This window comes from Oreochromis niloticus, unplaced genomic scaffold, assembly GCF_001858045.2.
Source record: "Oreochromis niloticus isolate F11D_XX unplaced genomic scaffold, O_niloticus_UMD_NMBU tig00000756_pilon, whole genome shotgun sequence".
In the NCBI taxonomy this organism is placed as follows: Eukaryota; Metazoa; Chordata; class Actinopteri; order Cichliformes; family Cichlidae; genus Oreochromis; species Oreochromis niloticus.
Window position 1 is genome coordinate 1 of NW_020327239.1, and position 19,776 is coordinate 19,776.

The 19,776-nt window shown below is 47.7% G+C and overlaps 11 non-coding genes across 11 annotated transcripts; all 11 read right to left on the minus strand.

Annotated features, from left to right (window-relative positions):
- Positions 1 to 1,624: 1,624 nt before the first annotated feature.
- trnas-gcu (transfer RNA serine (anticodon GCU)) lies at positions 1,625 to 1,705 on the minus strand. Its single transcript has one exon. It is a non-coding gene; the product is annotated as a tRNA-Ser (tRNA).
- A 1,758-nt stretch (positions 1,706 to 3,463) lies between these two features.
- Positions 3,464 to 3,545, minus strand: trnas-gcu (transfer RNA serine (anticodon GCU)). Its single transcript has one exon. It is a non-coding gene; the product is annotated as a tRNA-Ser (tRNA).
- A 1,042-nt stretch (positions 3,546 to 4,587) lies between these two features.
- trnaa-agc (transfer RNA alanine (anticodon AGC)) lies at positions 4,588 to 4,660 on the minus strand. Its single transcript has one exon. It is a non-coding gene; the product is annotated as a tRNA-Ala (tRNA).
- A 640-nt stretch (positions 4,661 to 5,300) lies between these two features.
- Positions 5,301 to 5,382, minus strand: trnas-gcu (transfer RNA serine (anticodon GCU)). The gene has a single exon. It is a non-coding gene; the product is annotated as a tRNA-Ser (tRNA).
- A 1,039-nt stretch (positions 5,383 to 6,421) lies between these two features.
- trnaa-agc (transfer RNA alanine (anticodon AGC)) lies at positions 6,422 to 6,494 on the minus strand. Its single transcript has one exon. It is a non-coding gene; the product is annotated as a tRNA-Ala (tRNA).
- Positions 6,495 to 7,139: 645 nt separating this feature from the next.
- On the minus strand, positions 7,140 to 7,221 carry trnas-gcu (transfer RNA serine (anticodon GCU)). Its single transcript has one exon. It is a non-coding gene; the product is annotated as a tRNA-Ser (tRNA).
- A 1,042-nt stretch (positions 7,222 to 8,263) lies between these two features.
- Positions 8,264 to 8,336, minus strand: trnaa-agc (transfer RNA alanine (anticodon AGC)). The gene has a single exon. It is a non-coding gene; the product is annotated as a tRNA-Ala (tRNA).
- A 645-nt stretch (positions 8,337 to 8,981) lies between these two features.
- trnas-gcu (transfer RNA serine (anticodon GCU)) lies at positions 8,982 to 9,063 on the minus strand. Its single transcript has one exon. It is a non-coding gene; the product is annotated as a tRNA-Ser (tRNA).
- Positions 9,064 to 10,105: 1,042 nt separating this feature from the next.
- On the minus strand, positions 10,106 to 10,178 carry trnaa-agc (transfer RNA alanine (anticodon AGC)). Its single transcript has one exon. It is a non-coding gene; the product is annotated as a tRNA-Ala (tRNA).
- A 642-nt stretch (positions 10,179 to 10,820) lies between these two features.
- Positions 10,821 to 10,902, minus strand: trnas-gcu (transfer RNA serine (anticodon GCU)). Its single transcript has one exon. It is a non-coding gene; the product is annotated as a tRNA-Ser (tRNA).
- A 7,089-nt stretch (positions 10,903 to 17,991) lies between these two features.
- trnas-gcu (transfer RNA serine (anticodon GCU)) lies at positions 17,992 to 18,072 on the minus strand. The gene has a single exon. It is a non-coding gene; the product is annotated as a tRNA-Ser (tRNA).
- Between the last annotated feature and the right edge of the window lie 1,704 nt (positions 18,073 to 19,776).

The following is a 19,776-nucleotide window of genomic DNA, read 5'->3' on the forward strand; positions in this document are numbered from 1 at the left end:
CAGATCCCTGACGAGGGGCTGCGTAACACTTTGGTAGAAGCCTTGAGTGATGTGGCTTCTTCTTGAGCCTTTCTTCTTGGGGGTTGCCAGAGTGGATCATCTGCCTCCATCTAACCCTGCCCCTAGCATTCTCCTCTGTCACAGTAACCTCTTCATGTCCTCCTCCGCTAGACCATAACTTTCTCTTCCGTCTTTTCTTTTCCTCCTGCTAGCAGCTCCATATTTAACACCCTTTCCAGTATATCTTATATTCCTCCTCTGCACATTTCCAAACCACCGCAGCCTTACCGCTCTAACGTTGTCCAAACCGCTCAACCCAGCTGTCCCTCTGACATAGTCAATCCTAATCTTTTTCCATCCTGGACACTCCCAACATAAAAAGCTTACCATCTTCAACTCTGCCAACTCCATCTCGGCCTCCTGTCTTTTCCTCCGTGCCACAGTCATAAAACAATACATCAGAGCAGTTCTCACTACCGTCCTGTAAAGCTTGCCTTTCACACTTGCTGCTATCCTGGTGTCACAAATCACTCCTTAATGTGGTTTCCACCCACGTCTTCCCTCCAAAATACTCCTTCCCTTGTTAGCACATTACCATTTCCACCCTGCTGCCCATCCTTTCCAGCTCAATCTCTGCTTGCCAATTGGTACAAATCCCTTTCTCCATGCTTATGTCAAGGCTCACATTCAACTCACTATAAGGCTTTTCCTTTGCCATTGGTCTAGCACCCCTAGCATTCTTATTTACACGACAGCACTACTTTTTCTTTTCCTGCCTTTTCCTTTGAATGCTTCTCTGGAGTGATGACACAAAGCCTTGAAAAGTTGGTAAAGTCAGAAACATAATGAGACAAACCCAATGCATTGGCTACAGAGAAGGATCGAGGGCTCCTCTTGGATGTGCAAAGGGTCCCTGGAGAATGCGGTATCGATCCCGCTACCTCTCGCATGCTAAGCGAGCGCTCTTCCATTTGAGCTAATTCCCCTTTGTCGTCTGGGGACTGTAGCTTCATTGTGCCATATGGACCTTTAACTCTGGAGGCTCTGAATGGGACGCCTCCCCTTCATGGTTTTCTGGCCATGCCAACTACAACAAGACCCCGTGGTAGAATCACAGTGCATACGAGACATTACGGACCAACTCAAGTCTGGGCCCTACACAGTATGCTGGGAGAGTGTCACTGTTGTGGAAGCACCTTTCAGCTGCTTCTGGAGAAAAGAGATGTCAGACTGGACTGGGGCGTTGCTGCGCCACTCTTTGCTGCCATTGGCCAGTATTGTGAAGGTAAGAGGGGAGACAATCACCTCAGATGGACAAACACTGATGAGGTTTAACGCCAGCATTAATCTAATAGCACCTGATAGGTACTGAGAGGAGACGTTCAAATAAACATTTGCCAAAGGAAGCCACGTACGTTCGTTTGGAGAACTGACTATTCTGGAAACAGAGTACCTTTCTGCTATTGTATTAGCAGAACATTCTCTTTAAAGTGACCTGTGCAACAAGACCACATGGTGAACTATAGGGAGTACTGAGCCAAAGACGAGCAGAGGCATTGCATCATACCTACCTACATTGGCAGACAATCTCACAAGACGCATTAAGATAAGTAGAAAGAGCTCTCGACGAGGATGGATTCGAACCCACGCGTGCAGAGCACAATGGATTAGCAGTCCATCGCCTTAACCTCTCGGCCACCTCATCTGCTTTACGCTGCTGTTTGCCAGTAGAATTGGAATCTATTCTCTGAACACGCGGTCTAGATGGACAAAATGCGAGCTGATTGCTAGTGTATCGACGCAGGGAAATCTACCCCAGATCCCTGACGAGGGGCTGCGTAACACTTTGGTAGAAGCCTTGAGTGATGTGGGCTTCTTCTTTGAGCCTGTTCTTCTTGGGGGTTGCCAGAGTGGATCATCTGCCTCCATCTAACCCTGCCCCTAGCATTCTCCTCTGTCACAGTAACCCTCTTCATGTCCTCCTCCGCTAGATCCATGAACTTTCTCTTCCGTCTTTTTCTTTTCCTCCTGCCTAGCAGCTCCATATTTAACACCCTTTTTCCAGTATATCTTATATTCCTCCTCTGCACATTTCCAAACCACCGCAGCCTTACCGCTCTAACGTTGTCTCCAAACCGCTCAACCCCAGCTGTCCCTCTGACATAGTCAATCCTAATCTTTTTCCATCCTGGACACTCCCAACATAAAAAGCTTACCATCTTCAACTCTGCCAACTCCATCTCGGCCTCCTGTCTTTTCCTCCGTGCCACAGTCATAAAACAATACATCAGAGCAGTTCTCACTACCGTCCTGTAAAGCTTGCCTTTCACACTTGCTGCTATCCTGGTGTCACAAATCACTCCTTAATGTGGTTTCCACCCACGTCTTCCCTCCAAAATACTCCTTCCCTTGTTAGCACATTACCATTTCCACCCTGCTGCCCATCCTTTCCAGCTCAATCTCTCTGCCTTGCCAATTGGTACAAATCCCTTTCTCCATGCTTAGTGTCAAGGCTCACATTCAACTCACTATAAGGCTTTTCCTTTGCCATTGGTCTAGCACCCCTAGCATTCTTATTTACACGACAGCACTACTTTTTCTTTTCCTGCCTTTTCCTTTGAATGCTTCTCTGGAGTGATGACACAAAGCCTTGAAAAGTTGGTAAAGTCAGAAACATAATGAGACAAACCCAATGCATTGGCTACAGAGAAGGATCGAGGGCTCCTCTTGGATGTGCAAAGGGTCCCTGGAGAATGCGGGTATCGATCCCGCTACCTCTCGCATGCAAGCGAGCGCTCTTCCATTTGAGCTAATTCCCCTTTGTCGTCTGGGGACTGTAGCTTCATTGTGCCATATGGACCTTTAACTCTGGAGGCTCTGAATGGGACGCCTCCCCTTCATGGTTTTCTGGCCATGCCAACTACAACAAGACCCCGTGGTAGAATCACAGTGCATACGAGACATTACGGACCAACTCAAGTCTGGGCCCTACACAGTATGCTGGGAGAGTGTCACTGTTTGTGGAAGCACCTTTCAGCTGCTTCTGGAGAAAAGAGATGTCAGACTGGACTGGGGGCGTTGCTGCGCCACTCTTTGCTGCCATTGGCCAGTATTGTGAAGGTAAGAGGGAGACAATCACCTCAGATGGACAAACACTGATGAGGTTTAACGCCAGCATTAATCTAATAGCACCTGATAGGTACTGAGAGGAGACGTGCAAATAAACATTTGCCAAAGGAAGCCACGTACGTTCGTTTGGAGAACTGACTATTCTGGAAACAGAGTACCTTTCTGCTATTGTATTAGCAGAACATTCTCTTTAAAGTGACCTGTGCAACAAGACCACATGGTGAACTATAGGGAGTACTGAGCCAAAGACGAGCAGAGGCATTGCATCATACCCTACCTACCTACATTGGCAGACAATCTCACAAGACGCATTAAGATAAGTAGAAAGAGCTCTCGACGAGGATGGGATTCGAACCCACGCGTGCAGAGCACAATGGATTAGCAGTCCATCGCCTTAACCTCTCGGCCACCTCATCTGCTTTACGCTGCTGTTTGCCAGTAGAATTGGGAATCTATTCTCTGAACACGCGGTCTAGATGGACAAAATGCGAGCTGATTGCTAGTGTATCGACGCAGGGAAATCTACCCCAGATCCCTGACGAGGGGCTGCGTAACACTTTGGTAGAAGCCTTGAGTGATGTGGGCTTCTTCTTTGAGCCTGTTCTTCTTGGGGGTTGCCAGAGTGGATCATCTGCCTCCATCTAACCCTGCCCCTAGCATTCTCCTCTGTCACAGTAACCCTCTTCATGTCCTCCTCCGCTAGATCCATGAACTTTCTCTTCCGTCTTTTTCTTTTCCTCCTGCCTAGCAGCTCCATATTTAACACCCTTTTTCCAGTATATCTTATATTCCTCCTCTGCACATTTCCAAACCACCGCAGCCTTACCGCTCTAACGTTGTCTCCAAACCGCTCAACCCCAGCTGTCCCTCTGACATAGTCAATCCTAATCTTTTTCCATCCTGGACACTCCCAACATAAAAAGCTTACCATCTTCAACTCTGCCAACTCCATCTCGGCCTCCTGTCTTTTCCTCCGTGCCACAGTCATAAAACAATACATCAGAGCAGTTCTCACTACCGTCCTGTAAAGCTTGCCTTTCACACTTGCTGCTATCCTGGTGTCACAAATCACTCCTTAATGTGGTTTCCACCCACGTCTTCCCTCCAAAATACTCCTTCCCTTGTTAGCACATTACATTTCCACCCTGCTGCCCATCCTTTCCAGCTCAATCTCTCTGCCTTGCCAATTGGTACAAATCCCTTTCTCCATGCTTAGTGTCAAGGCTCACATTCAACTCACTATAAGGCTTTTCCTTTGCCATTGGTCTAGCACCCCTAGCATTCTTATTTACACGACAGCACTACTTTTTCTTTTCCTGCCTTTTCCTTTGAATGCTTCTCTGGAGTGATGACACAAAGCCTTGAAAAGTTGGTAAAGTCAGAAACATAATGAGACAAACCCAATGCATTGGCTACAGAGAAGGATCGAGGGCTCCTCTTGGATGTGCAAAGGGTCCCTGGAGAATGCGGGTATCGATCCCGCTACCTCTCGCATGCTAAGCGAGCGCTCTTCCATTTGAGCTAATTCCCCTTTGTCGTCTGGGGACTGTAGCTTCATTGTGCCATATGGACCTTTAACTCTGGAGGCTCTGAATGGGACGCCTCCCCTTCATGGTTTTCTGGCCATGCCAACTACAACAAGACCCCGTGGTAGAATCACAGTGCATACGAGACATTACGGACCAACTCAAGTCTGGGCCCTACACAGTATGCTGGGAGAGTGTCACTGTTTGTGGAAGCACCTTTCAGCTGCTTCTGGAGAAAAGAGATGTCAGACTGGACTGGGGGCGTTGCTGCGCCACTCTTTGCTGCCATTGGCCAGTATTGTGAAGGTAAGAGGGGAGACAATCACCTCAGATGGACAAACACTGATGAGGTTTAACGCCAGCATTAATCTAATAGCACCTGATAGGTACTGAGAGGAGACGTGCAAATAAACATTTGCCAAAGGAAGCCACATACGTTCGTTTGGAGAACTGACTATTCTGGAAACAGAGTACCTTTCTGCTATTGTATTAGCAGAACATTCTCTTTAAAGTGACCTGTGCAACAAGACCACATGGTGAACTATAGGGAGTACTGAGCCAAAGACGAGCAGAGGCATTGCATCATACCTACCTACATTGGCAGACAATCTCACAAGACGCATTAAGATAAGTAGAAAGAGCTCTCGACGAGGATGGGATTCGAACCCACGCGTGCAGAGCACAATGGATTAGCAGTCCATCGCCTTAACCTCTCGGCCACCTCATCTGCTTTACGCTGTTTGCCAGTAGAATTGGGAATCTATTCTCTGAACACGCGGTCTAGATGGACAAAATGCGAGCTGATTGCTAGTGTATCGACGCAGGGAAATCTACCCCAGATCCCTGACGAGGGGCTGCGTAACACTTTGGTAGAAGCCTTGAGTGATGTGGGCTTCTTCTTTGAGCCTGTTCTTCTTGGGGTTGCCAGAGTGGATCATCTGCCTCCATCTAACCCTGCCCCTAGCATTCTCCTCTGTCACAGTAACCCTCTTCATGTCCTCCTCCGCTAGATCCATGAACTTTCTCTTCCGTCTTTTTCTTTTCCTCCTGCCTAGCAGCTCCATATTTAACACCCTTTTTCCAGTATATCTTATATTCCTCCTCTGCACATTTCCAAACCACCGCAGCCTTACCGCTCTAACGTTGTCTCCAAACCGCTCAACCCCAGCTGTCCCTCTGACATAGTCAATCCTAATCTTTTTCCATCCTGGACACTCCCAACATAAAAAGCTTACCATCTTCAACTCTGCCAACTCCATCTCGGCCTCCTGTCTTTTCCTCCGTGCCACAGTCATAAAACAATACATCAGAGCAGTTCTCACTACCGTCCTGTAAAGCTTGCCTTTCACACTTGCTGCTATCCTGGTGTCACAAATCACTCCTTAATGTGGTTTCCACCCACGTCTTCCCTCCAAAATACTCCTTCCCTTGTTAGCACATTAGCATTTCCACCCTGCTGCCCATCCTTTCCAGCTCAATCTCTCTGCCTTGCCAATTGGTACAAATCCCTTTCTCCATGCTTAGTGTCAAGGCTCACATTCAACTCACTATAAGGCTTTTCCTTTGCCATTGGTCTAGCACCCCTAGCATTCTTATTTACACGACAGCACTACTTTTTCTTTTCCTGCCTTTTCCTTTGAATGCTTCTCTGGAGTGATGACACAAAGCCTTGAAAAGTTGGTAAAGTCAGAAACATAATGAGACAAACCCAATGCATTGGCTACAGAGAAGGATCGAGGGCTCCTCTTGGATGTGCAAAGGGTCCCTGGAGAATGCGGGTATCGATCCCGCTACCTCTCGCATGCTAAGCGAGCGCTCTTCCATTTGAGCTAATTCCCCTTTGTCGTCTGGGGACTGTAGCTTCATTGTGCCATATGGACCTTTAACTCTGGAGGCTCTGAATGGGACGCCTCCCCTTCATGGTTTTCTGGCCATGCCAACTACAACAAGACCCCGTGGTAGAATCACAGTGCATACGAGACATTACGGACCAACTCAAGTCTGGGCCCTACACAGTATGCTGGGAGAGTGTCACTGTTTGTGGAAGCACCTTTCAGCTGCTTCTGGAGAAAAGAGATGTCAGACTGGACTGGGGGCGTTGCTGCGCCACTCTTTGCTGCCATTGGCCAGTATTGTGAAGGTAAGAGGGGAGACAATCACCTCAGATGGACAAACACTGATGAGGTTTAACGCCAGCATTAATCTAATAGTACCTGATAGGTACTGAGAGGAGACGTGCAAATAAACATTTGCCAAAGGAAGCCACATACGTTCGTTTGGAGAACTGACTATTCTGGAAACAGAGTACCTTTCTGCTATTGTATTAGCAGAACATTCTCTTTAAAGTGACCTGTGCAACAAGACCACATGGTGAACTATAGGGAGTACTGAGCCAAAGACGAGCAGAGGCATTGCATCATACCCTACCTACCTACATTGGCAGACAATCTCACAAGACGCATTAAGATAAGTAGAAAGAGCTCTCGACGAGGATGGGATTCGAACCCACGCGTGCAGAGCACAATGGATTAGCAGTCCATCGCCTTAACCTCTCGGCCACCTCATCTGCTTTACGCTGCTGTTTGCCAGTAGAATTGGGAATCTATTCTCTGAACACGCGGTCTAGATGGACAAAATGCGAGCTGATTGCTAGTGTATCGACGCAGGGAAATCTACCCCAGATCCCTGACGAGGGGCTGCGTAACACTTTGGTAGAAGCCTTGAGTGATGTGGGCTTCTTCTTTGAGCCTGTTCTTCTTGGGGGTTGCCAGAGTGGATCATCTGCCTCCATCTAACCCTGCCCCTAGCATTCTCCTCTGTCACAGTAACCCTCTTCATGTCCTCCTCCGCTAGATCCATGAACTTTCTCTTCCGTCTTTTTCTTTTCCTCCTGCCTAGCAGCTCCATATTTAACACCCTTTTTCCAGTATATCTTATATTCCTCCTCTGCACATTTCCAAACCACCGCAGCCTTACCGCTCTAACGTTGTCTCCAAACCGCTCAACCCCAGCTGTCCCTCTGACATAGTCAATCCTAATCTTTTTCCATCCTGGACACTCCCAACATAAAAAGCTTACCATCTTCAACTCTGCCAACTCCATCTCGGCCTCCTGTCTTTTCCTCCGTGCCACAGTCATAAAACAATACATCAGAGCAGTTCTCACTACCGTCCTGTAAAGCTTGCCTTTCACACTTGCTGCTATCCTGGTGTCACAAATCACTCCTTAATGTGGTTTCCACCCACGTCTTCCCTCCAAAATACTCCTTCCCTTGTTAGCACATTACATTTCCACCCTGCTGCCCATCCTTTCCAGCTCAATCTCTCTGCCTTGCCAATTGGTACAAATCCCTTTCTCCATGCTTAGTGTCAAGGCTCACATTCAACTCACTATAAGGCTTTTCCTTTGCCATTGGTCTAGCACCCCTAGCATTCTTATTTACACGACAGCACTACTTTTTCTTTTCCTGCCTTTTCCTTTGAATGCTTCTCTGGAGTGATGACACAAAGCCTTGAAAAGTTGGTAAAGTCAGAAACATAATGAGACAAACCCAATGCATTGGCTACAGAGAAGGATCGAGGGCTCCTCTTGGATGTGCAAAGGGTCCCTGGAGAATGCGGGTATCGATCCCGCTACCTCTCGCATGCTAAGCGAGCGCTCTTCCATTTGAGCTAATTCCCCTTTGTCGTCTGGGGACTGTAGCTTCATTGTGCCATATGGACCTTTAACTCTGGAGGCTCTGAATGGGACGCCTCCCCTTCATGGTTTTCTGGCCATGCCAACTACAACAAGACCCCGTGGTAGAATCACAGTGCATACGAGACATTACGGACCAACTCAAGTCTGGGCCCTACACAGTATGCTGGGAGAGTGTCACTGTTTGTGGAAGCACCTTTCAGCTGCTTCTGGAGAAAAGAGATGTCAGACTGGACTGGGGGCGTTGCTGCGCCACTCTTTGCTGCCATTGGCCAGTATTGTGAAGGTAAGAGGGGAGACAATCACCTCAGATGGACAAACACTGATGAGGTTTAACGCCAGCATTAATCTAATAGTACCTGATAGGTACTGAGAGGAGACGTGCAAATAAACATTTGCCAAAGGAAGCCACATACGTTCGTTTGGAGAACTGACTATTCTGGAAACAGAGTACCTTTCTGCTATTGTATTAGCAGAACATTCTCTTTAAAGTGACCTGTGCAACAAGACCACATGGTGAACTATAGGGAGTACTGAGCCAAAGACGAGCAGAGGCATTGCATCATACCCTACCTACCTACATTGGCAGACAATCTCACAAGACGCATTAAGATAAGTAGAAAGAGCTCTCGACGAGGATGGGATTCGAACCCACGCGTGCAGAGCACAATGGATTAGCAGTCCATCGCCTTAACCTCTCGGCCACCTCATCTGCTTTACGCTGCTGTTTGCCAGTAGAATTGGGAATCTATTCTCTGAACACGCGGTCTAGATGGACAAAATGCGAGCTGATTGCTAGTGTATCGACGCAGGGAAATCTACCCCAGATCCCTGACGAGGGGCTGCGTAACACTTTGGTAGAAGCCTTGAGTGATGTGGGCTTCTTCTTTGAGCCTGTTCTTCTTGGGGTTGCCAGAGTGGATCATCTGCCTCCATCTAACCCTGCCCCTAGCATTCTCCTCTGTCACAGTAACCCTCTTCATGTCCTCCTCCGCTAGATCCATGAACTTTCTCTTCCGTCTTTTTCTTTTCCTCCTGCCTAGCAGCTCCATATTTAACACCCTTTTTCCAGTATATCTTATATTCCTCCTCTGCACATTTCCAAACCACCGCAGCCTTACCGCTCTAACGTTGTCTCCAAACCGCTCAACCCCAGCTGTCCCTCTGACATAGTCAATCCTAATCTTTTTCCATCCTGGACACTCCCAACATAAAAAGCTTACCATCTTCAACTCTGCCAACTCCATCTCGGCCTCCTGTCTTTTCCTCCGTGCCACAGTCATAAAACAATACATCAGAGCAGTTCTCACTACCGTCCTGTAAAGCTTGCCTTTCACACTTGCTGCTATCCTGGTGTCACAAATCACTCCTTAATGTGGTTTCCACCCACGTCTTCCCTCCAAAATACTCCTTCCCTTGTTAGCACATTAGCATTTCCACCCTGCTGCCCATCCTTTCCAGCTCAATCTCTCTGCCTTGCCAATTGGTACAAATCCCTTTCTCCATGCTTAGTGTCAAGGCTCACATTCAACTCACTATAAGGCTTTTCCTTTGCCATTGGTCTAGCACCCCTAGCATTCTTATTTACACGACAGCACTACTTTTTCTTTTCCTGCCTTTTCCTTTGAATGCTTCTCTGGAGTGATGACACAAAGCCTTGAAAAGTTGGTAAAGTCAGAAACATAATGAGACAAACCCAATGCATTGGCTACAGAGAAGGATCGAGGGCTCCTCTTGGATGTGCAAAGGGTCCCTGGAGAATGCGGGTATCGATCCCGCTACCTCTCGCATGCTAAGCGAGCGCTCTTCCATTTGAGCTAATTCCCCTTTGTCGTCTGGGGACTGTAGCTTCATTGTGCCATATGGACCTTTAACTCTGGAGGCTCTGAATGGGACGCCTCCCCTTCATGGTTTTCTGGCCATGCCAACTACAACAAGACCCCGTGGTAGAATCACAGTGCATACGAGACATTACGGACCAACTCAAGTCTGGGCCCTACACAGTATGCTGGGAGAGTGTCACTGTTTGTGGAAGCACCTTTCAGCTGCTTCTGGAGAAAAGAGATGTCAGACTGGACTGGGGGCGTTGCTGCGCCACTCTTTGCTGCCATTGGCCAGTATTGTGAAGGTAAGAGGGGAGACAATCACCTCAGATGGACAAACACTGATGAGGTTTAACGCCAGCATTAATCTAATAGCACTGATAGGTACTGAGAGGAGACGTGCAAATAAACATTTGCCAAAGGAAGCCACGTACGTTCGTTTGGAGACTGACTATTCTGGAAACAGAGTACCTTTCTGCTATTGTATTAGCAGAACATTCTCTTTAAAGTGACCTGTGCAACAAGACCACATGGTGAACTATAGGAGTACTGAGCCAAAGACGAGCAGAGGCATTGCATCATACCCTACCTACCTACATTGGCAGACAATCTCACAAGACGCATTAAGATAAGTAGAAAGAGCTCTCGACGAGGATGGGATTCGAACCCACGCGTGCAGAGCACAATGGATTAGCAGTCCATCGCCTTAACCTCTCGGCCACCTCATCTGCTTTACGCTGCTGTTTGCCAGTAGAATTGGAATCTATTCTCTGAACACGCGGTCTAGATGGACAAAATGCGAGCTGATTGCTAGTGTATCGACGCAGGGAAATCTACCCCAGATCCCTGACGAGGGGCTGCGTAACACTTTGGTAGAAGCCTTGAGTGATGTGGGCTTCTTCTTTGAGCCTGTTCTTCTTGGGGGTTGCCAGAGTGGATCATCTGCCTCCATCTAACCCTGCCCCTAGCATTCTCCTCTGTCACAGTAACCCTCTTCATGTCCTCCTCCGCTAGATCCATGAACTTTCTCTTCCGTCTTTTTCTTTTCCTCCTGCCTAGCAGCTCCATATTTAACACCTTTTTCCAGTATATCTTATATTCCTCCTCTGCACATTTCCAAACCACCGCAGCCTTACCGCTCTAACGTTGTCTCCAAACCGCTCAACCCCAGCTGTCCCTCTGACATAGTCAATCCTAATCTTTTTCCATCCTGGACACTCCCAACATAAAAGCTTACCATCTTCAACTCTGCCAACTCCATCTCGGCCTCCTGTCTTTTCCTCCGTGCCACAGTCATAAAACAATACATCAGAGCAGTTCTCACTACCGTCCTGTAAAGCTTGCCTTTCACACTTGCTGCTATCCTGGTGTCACAAATCACTCCTTAATGTGGTTTCCACCCACGTCTTCCCTCCAAAATACTCCTTCCCTTGTTAGCACATTACCATTTCCACCCTGCTGCCCATCCTTTCCAGCTCAATCTCTCTGCCTTGCCAATTGTACAAATCCCTTTCTCCATGCTTAGTGTCAAGGCTCACATTCAACTCACTATAAGGCTTTTCCTTTGCCATTGGTCTAGCACCCCTAGCATTCTTATTTACACGACAGCACTACTTTTCTTTCCTGCCTTTCCTTTGAATGCTTCTCTGGAGTGATGACACAAAGCCTTGAAAAGTTGGTAAAGTCAGAAACATAATGAGACAAACCCAATGCATTGGCTACAGAGAAGGATCGAGGCTCCTCTTGATGTGCAAAGGGTCCCTGGAGAATGCGGTATCGATCCCGCTACCTCTCGATGCAAGCGCGCTCTTCCATTTGAGCTAATTCCCCTTTGTCGTCTGGGGACTGTAGCTTCATTGTGCCATATGGACCTTTAACTCTGGAGGCTCTGAATGGGACGCCTCCCCTTCATGGTTTTCTGGCCATGCCACTACAACAAGACCCCGTGTAGAATCACAGTGCATACGAGACATTACGACCAACTCAAGTCTGGGCCCTACACAGTATGCTGGGAGAGTGTCACTGTTGTGGAAGCACCTTTCAGCTGCTTCTGGAGAAAAGAGATGTCAGACTGGACGGGGCGTTGCTGCGCCACTCTTTGCTGCCATTGCCAGTATTGTGAAGGTAAGAGGAGACAATCACCTCAGATGGACAAACACTGATGGTTTAACGCCACATTAATCTAATAGCACTGATAGGTACTGAGAGGAGACGTGCAAATAACATTTGCCAAAGGAGCACATACGTTCGTTTGGAGAACTGACTATTCTGGAAACAGAGTACCTTTCTGCTATGTATTAGCAAACATTCTCTTAAAGTGACCTGTGCAACAAGACCACATGGTGAACTATAGGAGTACTGAGCCAAGACGAGCAGAGGCATTGCATCATACCTACCTACATTGGCAGACAATCTCACAAGACGCATTAAGATAAGTAGAAAGAGCTCTCGACGAGGATGGGATTCGAACCACGCGTGCAGAGCACAATGGATTAGCAGTCCATCGCCTAACCTCTCGCCACCTCATCTGCTTTACGCTGCTGTTTGCCAGTAGAATTGGGAATCTATTCTCTGAACACGGTCTAGATCAAAATGCGAGCTGATTGCTAGTGTATCGACGCAGGGAATCTACCCAGATCCCTGACGAGGGCTGCGTAACACTTTGGTAGAAGCCTTGAGTGATGTGGGCTTCTCTTTGAGCCTTTCTTCTTGGGGTTGCCAGAGTGGATCATCTGCCTCCATCTAACCTGCCCCTAGCATTCTCCTCTGTCACAGTAACCTCTTCATGTCCTCCTCCGCTAGATCCATAACTTCTCTTCCGTCTTTTCTTTTCTCCTGCCTAGCAGCTCCATATTTAACACCTTTTTCCAGTATATCTTATATCCTCCTCTGCACATTCCAAACCACGCAGCCTTACCGCTCTAACGTTGTCTCAAACCGCTCAACCCCAGCTGTCCCTCTGACATAGTCAATCCTAATCTTTTTCCATCCTGGACACTCCCAACATAAAAAGCTTACCATCTTCAACTCTGCCAACTCCATCTCGGCCTCCTGTCTTTTCCTCCGTGCCACAGTCATAAAACAATACATCAGAGCAGTTCTCACTACCGTCCTGTAAAGCTTGCCTTTCACACTTGCTGCTATCCTGGTGTCACAAATCACTCCTTAATGTGGTTTCCACCCACGTCTTCCCTCCAAAATACTCCTTCCTTGTTAGCACATTACCATTTCCACCCTGCTGCCCATCCTTTCCAGCTCAATCTCTCTGCCTTGCCAATTGGTACAATCCCTTTCTCCATGCTTAAGCAGGCACATTCAACTCACTATAAGGCTTTTCCTTTGCCATTGGTCTAGCACCCCTAGCATTCTTATTTACACGACAGCACTACTTTTCTTTTCCTGCCTTTTCCTTTGAATGCTTCTCTGGAGTGATGACACAAAGCCTTGAAAAGTTGGTAAAGTCAGAACATAATGAGACAAACCCAATGCATTGGCTACAGAGAAGGATCGAGGGCTCCTCTTGGATGTGCAAAGGGTCCCTGGAGAATGCGGGTATCGATCCCGCTACCTCGCATGCTAAGCGGCGCTCTTCCATTTGAGCTAATTCCCCTTGTAGCTTCATTGTGCCATATGGACCTTTAACTCTGGAGGCTCTGAATGGGACGCCTCCCTTCATGGTTTTCTGGCCATGCCAACTACAACAAGACCCCGTGGTAGAATCACAGTGCATACGAGACATTACGGACCAACTCAAGTCTGGGCCCTACACAGTATGCTGGGAGTTTGTGAAGCACCTTTCAGCTGCTTCTGGAGAAAAGAGATGTCAGACTGGACTGGGGGGTTGCTGCGCCACTCTTTGCTGCCATTGGCCAGTATTGTGAAGGTAAGAGGAGAGACACCTCAGATGGACAAACACTGATGAGGTTTAACGCCAGCATTAATCTAATAGCACCTGATAGGTACTGAGAGGAGACGTGCAAATAAACATTTGCCAAAGGAAGCCACGTACGTTCGTTTGGAGCACTGACTATTCTGGAAACAGAGTACCTTTCTGCTATTGTATTAGCAGAATTCTCTTTAAAGTGACCTGTGCAACAAGACCACATGGTGAACTATAGGGAGTACTGAGCCAAAGACGAGCAGAGGCATTGCATCATACCCTACCTACCTACATTGGCAGACAATCTCACAAGACGCATTAAGAAGTAGAAAGAGCTCTCGACGAGGATGGGATTCGACCCACGCGTGCAGAGCACAATGGATTAGCAGTCCATCGCCTTAACCTCTCGGCCACCATCTGCTTTACGCTGCTGTTTGCCAGTAGAATTGGGAATCTATTCTCTGAACACGCGGTCTAGATGGACAAAATGCGAGCTGATTGCTAGTGTATCGACGCAGGGAATCTACCCCAGATCCCTGACGAGGGGCTGCGTAACACTTTGGTAGAAGCCTTGAGTGATGTGGGCTTCTTCTTTGAGCCTGTTCTTCTTGGGGTTGCCAGAGTGGATCATCTGCCTCCATCTAACCTGCCCTAGCATTCTCTCTGTCACAGTAACCCTCTTCATGTCCTCCTCGCTAGATCCATGAACTTTCCTTCCGTCTTTTTCTTTTCCTCCGCCTAGCAGCTCCATATTTAACACCTTTTTCAGTATATCTTAATATCCTCTCTGCACATTTCCAACCACCGCAGCCTTACGCTCTAACGTTGTCTCCAAACCGCTCACCCCAGCTGTCCCTCTGACATAGTCAATCCTAATCTTTTCCATCCTGGACACTCCCAACATAAAAGCTTACCATCTCAACTCTGCCAACCCATCTCGGCCTCCTGTCTTTTCCTCCGTGCCACAGTCATAAAACATACATCAGAGCAGTTCTCATACGTCCTGTAAAGCTTGCCTTTCACACTTGCTGCTATCCTGGTGTCACAAATCACTCCTTAATGTGGTTTCCACCCAGTCTTCCCTCCAAAATACTCCTTCCCTTGTTAGCACATTACCATTTCCACCTGCTGCCCATCCTTTCCAGCTCAATCTCTCTGCCTGCCAATTGGTACAAATCCCTTTCTCCATGCTTAGTCAAGGCTCACATTCAACTCACTATAAGGCTTTTCCTTTGCCATTGTCTAGCACCCCTAGCATTCTTATTTACACGACAGCACTACTTTTTCTTTTCCTGCCTTTTCCTTTGAATGCTTCTCGGAGTGATGACACAAGCCTTGAAAGTTGGTAAAGTCAGAACATAATGAGACAAACCAATGCATTGGCTACAGAGAAGGATCGAGGGCTCTCTTGGATGTGCAAAGGTCCCTGGAGAATGCGGGTATCATCCGCTACCTCTCGCATGCTAAGCGAGCGCTCTTCCATTGAGCTAATTCCCCTTTGTCGTCTGGGACTGTAGCTCATTGTGCCATATGGACCTTTAACTCTGGAGGCTCTGAATGGACGCCTCCCTTCATGGTTTTCTGGCCATGCCAACTACAACAAGACCCGTGGTAGAATCACAGTGCATACGAGACATTACGGACCAACTCAAGTCTGGGCCCTACACAGTATGCTGGAGAGGTCACTGTTTGTGGAAGCACCTTTCAGCTGCTTCTGGAGAAAAGAGATGTCAGACTGGACTGGGGGCGTTGCTGCGCCACTCTTTGCTGCATTGGCCAGTATTGTGAAGGTAAGAGGGAGACAATCACCTCAGATGGACAAACACTGATGAGGTTTAACGCCAGCATTAATCTAATAGCACCTGATAGGTACTGAGAGGAGACGTGCAAATAAACATTTGCCAAAGGAAGCCACGTACGTTGTTTGGAGCTGACTATTCTGGAAACAGAGTACCTTTCTGCTATTGTATTAGCAGAACATTCTCTTTAAAGTGACCTGTGCAACAAGACCACATGGTGAACTATAGGGAGTACTGAGCAAAGACGAGCAGAGCATTGCATCATACCCTACCTACCTACATTGGCAGACAATCTCACAAGACGCATTAAGATAAGTAGAAAGAGCTCTCGACGAGGATGGGATTCGAACCCACGCGTGCAGAGCACAATGGATTAGCAGTCCATCGCCTTAACCTCGGCCACCTCATCTGCTTTACGCTGCTGTTGCCAGTAGAATTGGAATCTATTCTCTGAACACGCGGTCTAGATGGACAAAATGCGAGCTGATTGCTAGTGTATCGACGCAGGGAAATCTACCCCAGATCCCTGACGAGGGGCTGCGTAACACTTTGGTAGAAGCCTTGAGTGATGTGGGCTTTCTTCTTTGAGCCTGTTCTTCTTGGGGGTTGCCAGAGTGGATCATCTGCCTCCATCTAACCCTGCCCCTGCATTCTCCTCTGTCACAGTAACCCTCTTCATGTCCTCCTCCGCTAGATCCATGAACTTTCTCTTCCGTCTTTTTCTTTTCCTCCTGCTAGCAGCTCCATATTTAACACCCTTTTTCCAGTATATCTTATATTCCTCCTCTGCACATTTCCAAACCACCGCAGCCTTACGCTCTAACGTTGTCTCCAAACCGCTCAACCCCAGCTGTCCCTCTGACATAGTCAATCCTAATCTTTTTCCATCCTGGACACTCCCAACATAAAAAGCTTACCATCTTCAACTCTGCCAACTCCATCTCGGCCTCCTGTCTTTTCCTCCGTGCCACAGTCATAAAAATACATCAGAGCAGTTCTCACTACCGTCCTGTAAAGCTGCCTTTCACACTTGCTGCTATCCTGTGTCACAAATCACTCCTTAATGTGGTTTCCACCCACGTCTTCCCTCCAAAATACTCCTTCCTTGTTAGCACATTACATTTCCACCCTGCTGCCCATCCTTTCCAGCTCAACTCTCTGCCTTGCCAATTGGTACAAATCCCTTCTCCATGCTTAGTGCAAGGCTCACATTCAACTCACTATAAGGCTTTTCCTTTGCCATTGGTCTAGCACCCTAGCATTCTTATTTACACGACAGCACTACTTTTTCTTTTCCTGCCTTTTCCTTTGAATGCTTCTCTGGAGTGATGACACAAAGCCTTGAAAAGTTGGTAAAGTCAGAAACATAATGAGACAAACCCAATGCATTGGCTACAGAGAAGGATCGAGGGCTCCTCTTGATGTGCAAAGGTCCCTGGAGAATGCGGGTATCGATCCGCTACTCTCGCATGCTAAGCGAGCGCTCTTCCATTTGAGCTAATTCCCCTTTGTCGTCTGGGACTGTAGCTTCATTGTGCCATATGGACCTTTAACTCTGGAGGCTCTGAATGGGACGCCTCCCCTTCATGGTTTCTGGCCATGCCAACTACAACAAGACCCGTGGTAGAATCACAGTGCATACGAGACATTACGGACCAACTCAAGTCTGGCCCTACACAGTATGCTGGGAGAGTGTCACTGTTTGTGGAAGCACCTTTCAGCTGCTTCTGGAGAAAAGATGTCAGACTGGACTGGGGGCGTTGCTGCGCCACTCTTTGCTGCCATTGGCCAGTATTGTGAAGGTAAGAGGGAGACAATCACCTCAGATGGACAAACACTGATGAGGTTTAACGCCAGCATTAATCTAATAGCACCTGATAGGTACTGAGAGGAGACGTTCAAATAAACATTTGCCAAAGGAAGCCACGTACGTTCGTTTGGAGAACTGACTATTCTGGAAACAGAGTACCTTTCTGCTATTGTATTAGCAGAACATTCTCTTTAAAGTGACCTGTGCAACAAGACCACATGGTGAACTATAGGGAGTACTGAGCCAAAGACGAGCAGAGGCATTGCATCATACCTACCTACATGGCAGACAATCTCACAAGACGCATTAAATAAGTAGAAAGAGCTCTCGACGAGGATGGATTCGAACCCACGCGTGCAGAGCACAATGGATTAGCAGTCCATCGCCTTAACCTCTCGGCCACCTCATCTGCTTTACTGCTGTTTGCCAGTTGAATTGGGAATCTATTCTCTGAACACGGTCTAGATGGACAAAATGCGAGCTGATTGCTAGTGTATCGACGCAGGGAAATCTACCCCAGATCCCTGACGAGGGGCTGCGTAACACTTTGGTAGAAGCCTTGAGTGATGTGGGCTTCTTCTTTGAGCCTGTTCTTCTTGGGGGTTGCCAGAGTGGATCATCTGCCTCCATCTAACCCTGCCCCTAGCATTCTCCTCTGTCACAGTAACCCTCTTCATGTCCTCCTCCGCTAGATCCATGAACTTTCTCTTCCGTCTTTTCTTTTCCTCCTGCCTAGCAGCTCCATATTTAACACCCTTTTTCCAGTATATCTTATATTCCTCCTCTGCACATTTCCAAACCACCGCAGCCTTACCGCTCTAACGTTGTCTCCAAACCGCTCAACCCCAGCTGTCCCTCTGACATAGTCAATCCTAATCTTTTTCCATCCTGACACTCCCAACATAAAAAGCTTACCATCTTCAACTCTGCCAACTCCATCTCGGCCTCCTGTCTTTTCCTCCGTGCCACAGTCATAAAACAATACATCAGAGCAGTCTCACTACCGTCCTGTAAAGCTTGCCTTTCACACTTGCTGCTATCCTGGTGTCACAAATCACTCCTTAATGTGGTTTCCACCACGTCTTCCTCCAAAATACTCCTTCCCTTGTTAGCACATTAGCATTTCCACCCTGCTGCCCATCCTTTCCAGCTCAATCTCTCTGCCTTGCCAATTGGTACAAATCCCTTTCTCCATGCTTAGTGTCAAGGCTCACATTCAACTCACTATAAGGCTTTTCCTTTGCCATTGGTCTAGCACCCCTAGCATTCTTATTTACACGACAGCACTACTTTTCTTTTCCTGCCTTTTCCTTTGAATGCTTCTCTGGAGTGATGACACAAGCCTTGAAAAGTTGGTAAAGTCAGAAACATAATAAGACAAACCCAATGCATTGCTACAGAGAAGGATCGAGGGCTCCTCTTGGATGTGCAAAGGGTCCCTGGAAAGCGGGTATCGATCCCGCTACCTCTCGCATGCAAGCGAGCGCTCTTCCATTTGAGCTAATTCCCCTTTGTCGTCTGGGGACTGTAGCTTCATTGTGCCATATGGACCTTTAACTCTGGAGGCTCTGAATGGGACGCCTCCCCTTCATGGTTTTCTGGCCATGCCAACTACAACAAGACCCGTGGTAGAATCACAGTGCATACGAGACATTACGGACCAATCAAGTCTGGGCCCTACACAGTATGCTGGGAGAGTGTCACTGTTTGTGAAGCACCTTTCAGCTGCTTCTGGAGAAAAGAGATGTCAGACTGGACTGGGGGCGTTGCTGCGCCACTCTTTGCTGCCTTGCCAGTATTGTGAAGTAGAGGGGAGACAATCACCTCAGATGGACAAACACTGATGAGGTTTAACGCCAGCATTAATCTAAGCACCTGATAGGTACTGAGAGGAGACGTTCAATAACATTTGCCAAGGAAGCCACGTACGTTCGTTTGGAGAACTGACTATTCTGGAAAGAGTACCTTTCTGCTATTGTATTAGCAGAACATTCTCTTTAAGTGACCTGCAACAAGACCACATGGTGAACTATAGGGAGTACTGGCCAAAGACGAGCAGAGGCATTGCATCATAACCTACCTACATTGGCAAGACAATCTCACAAGACGCATT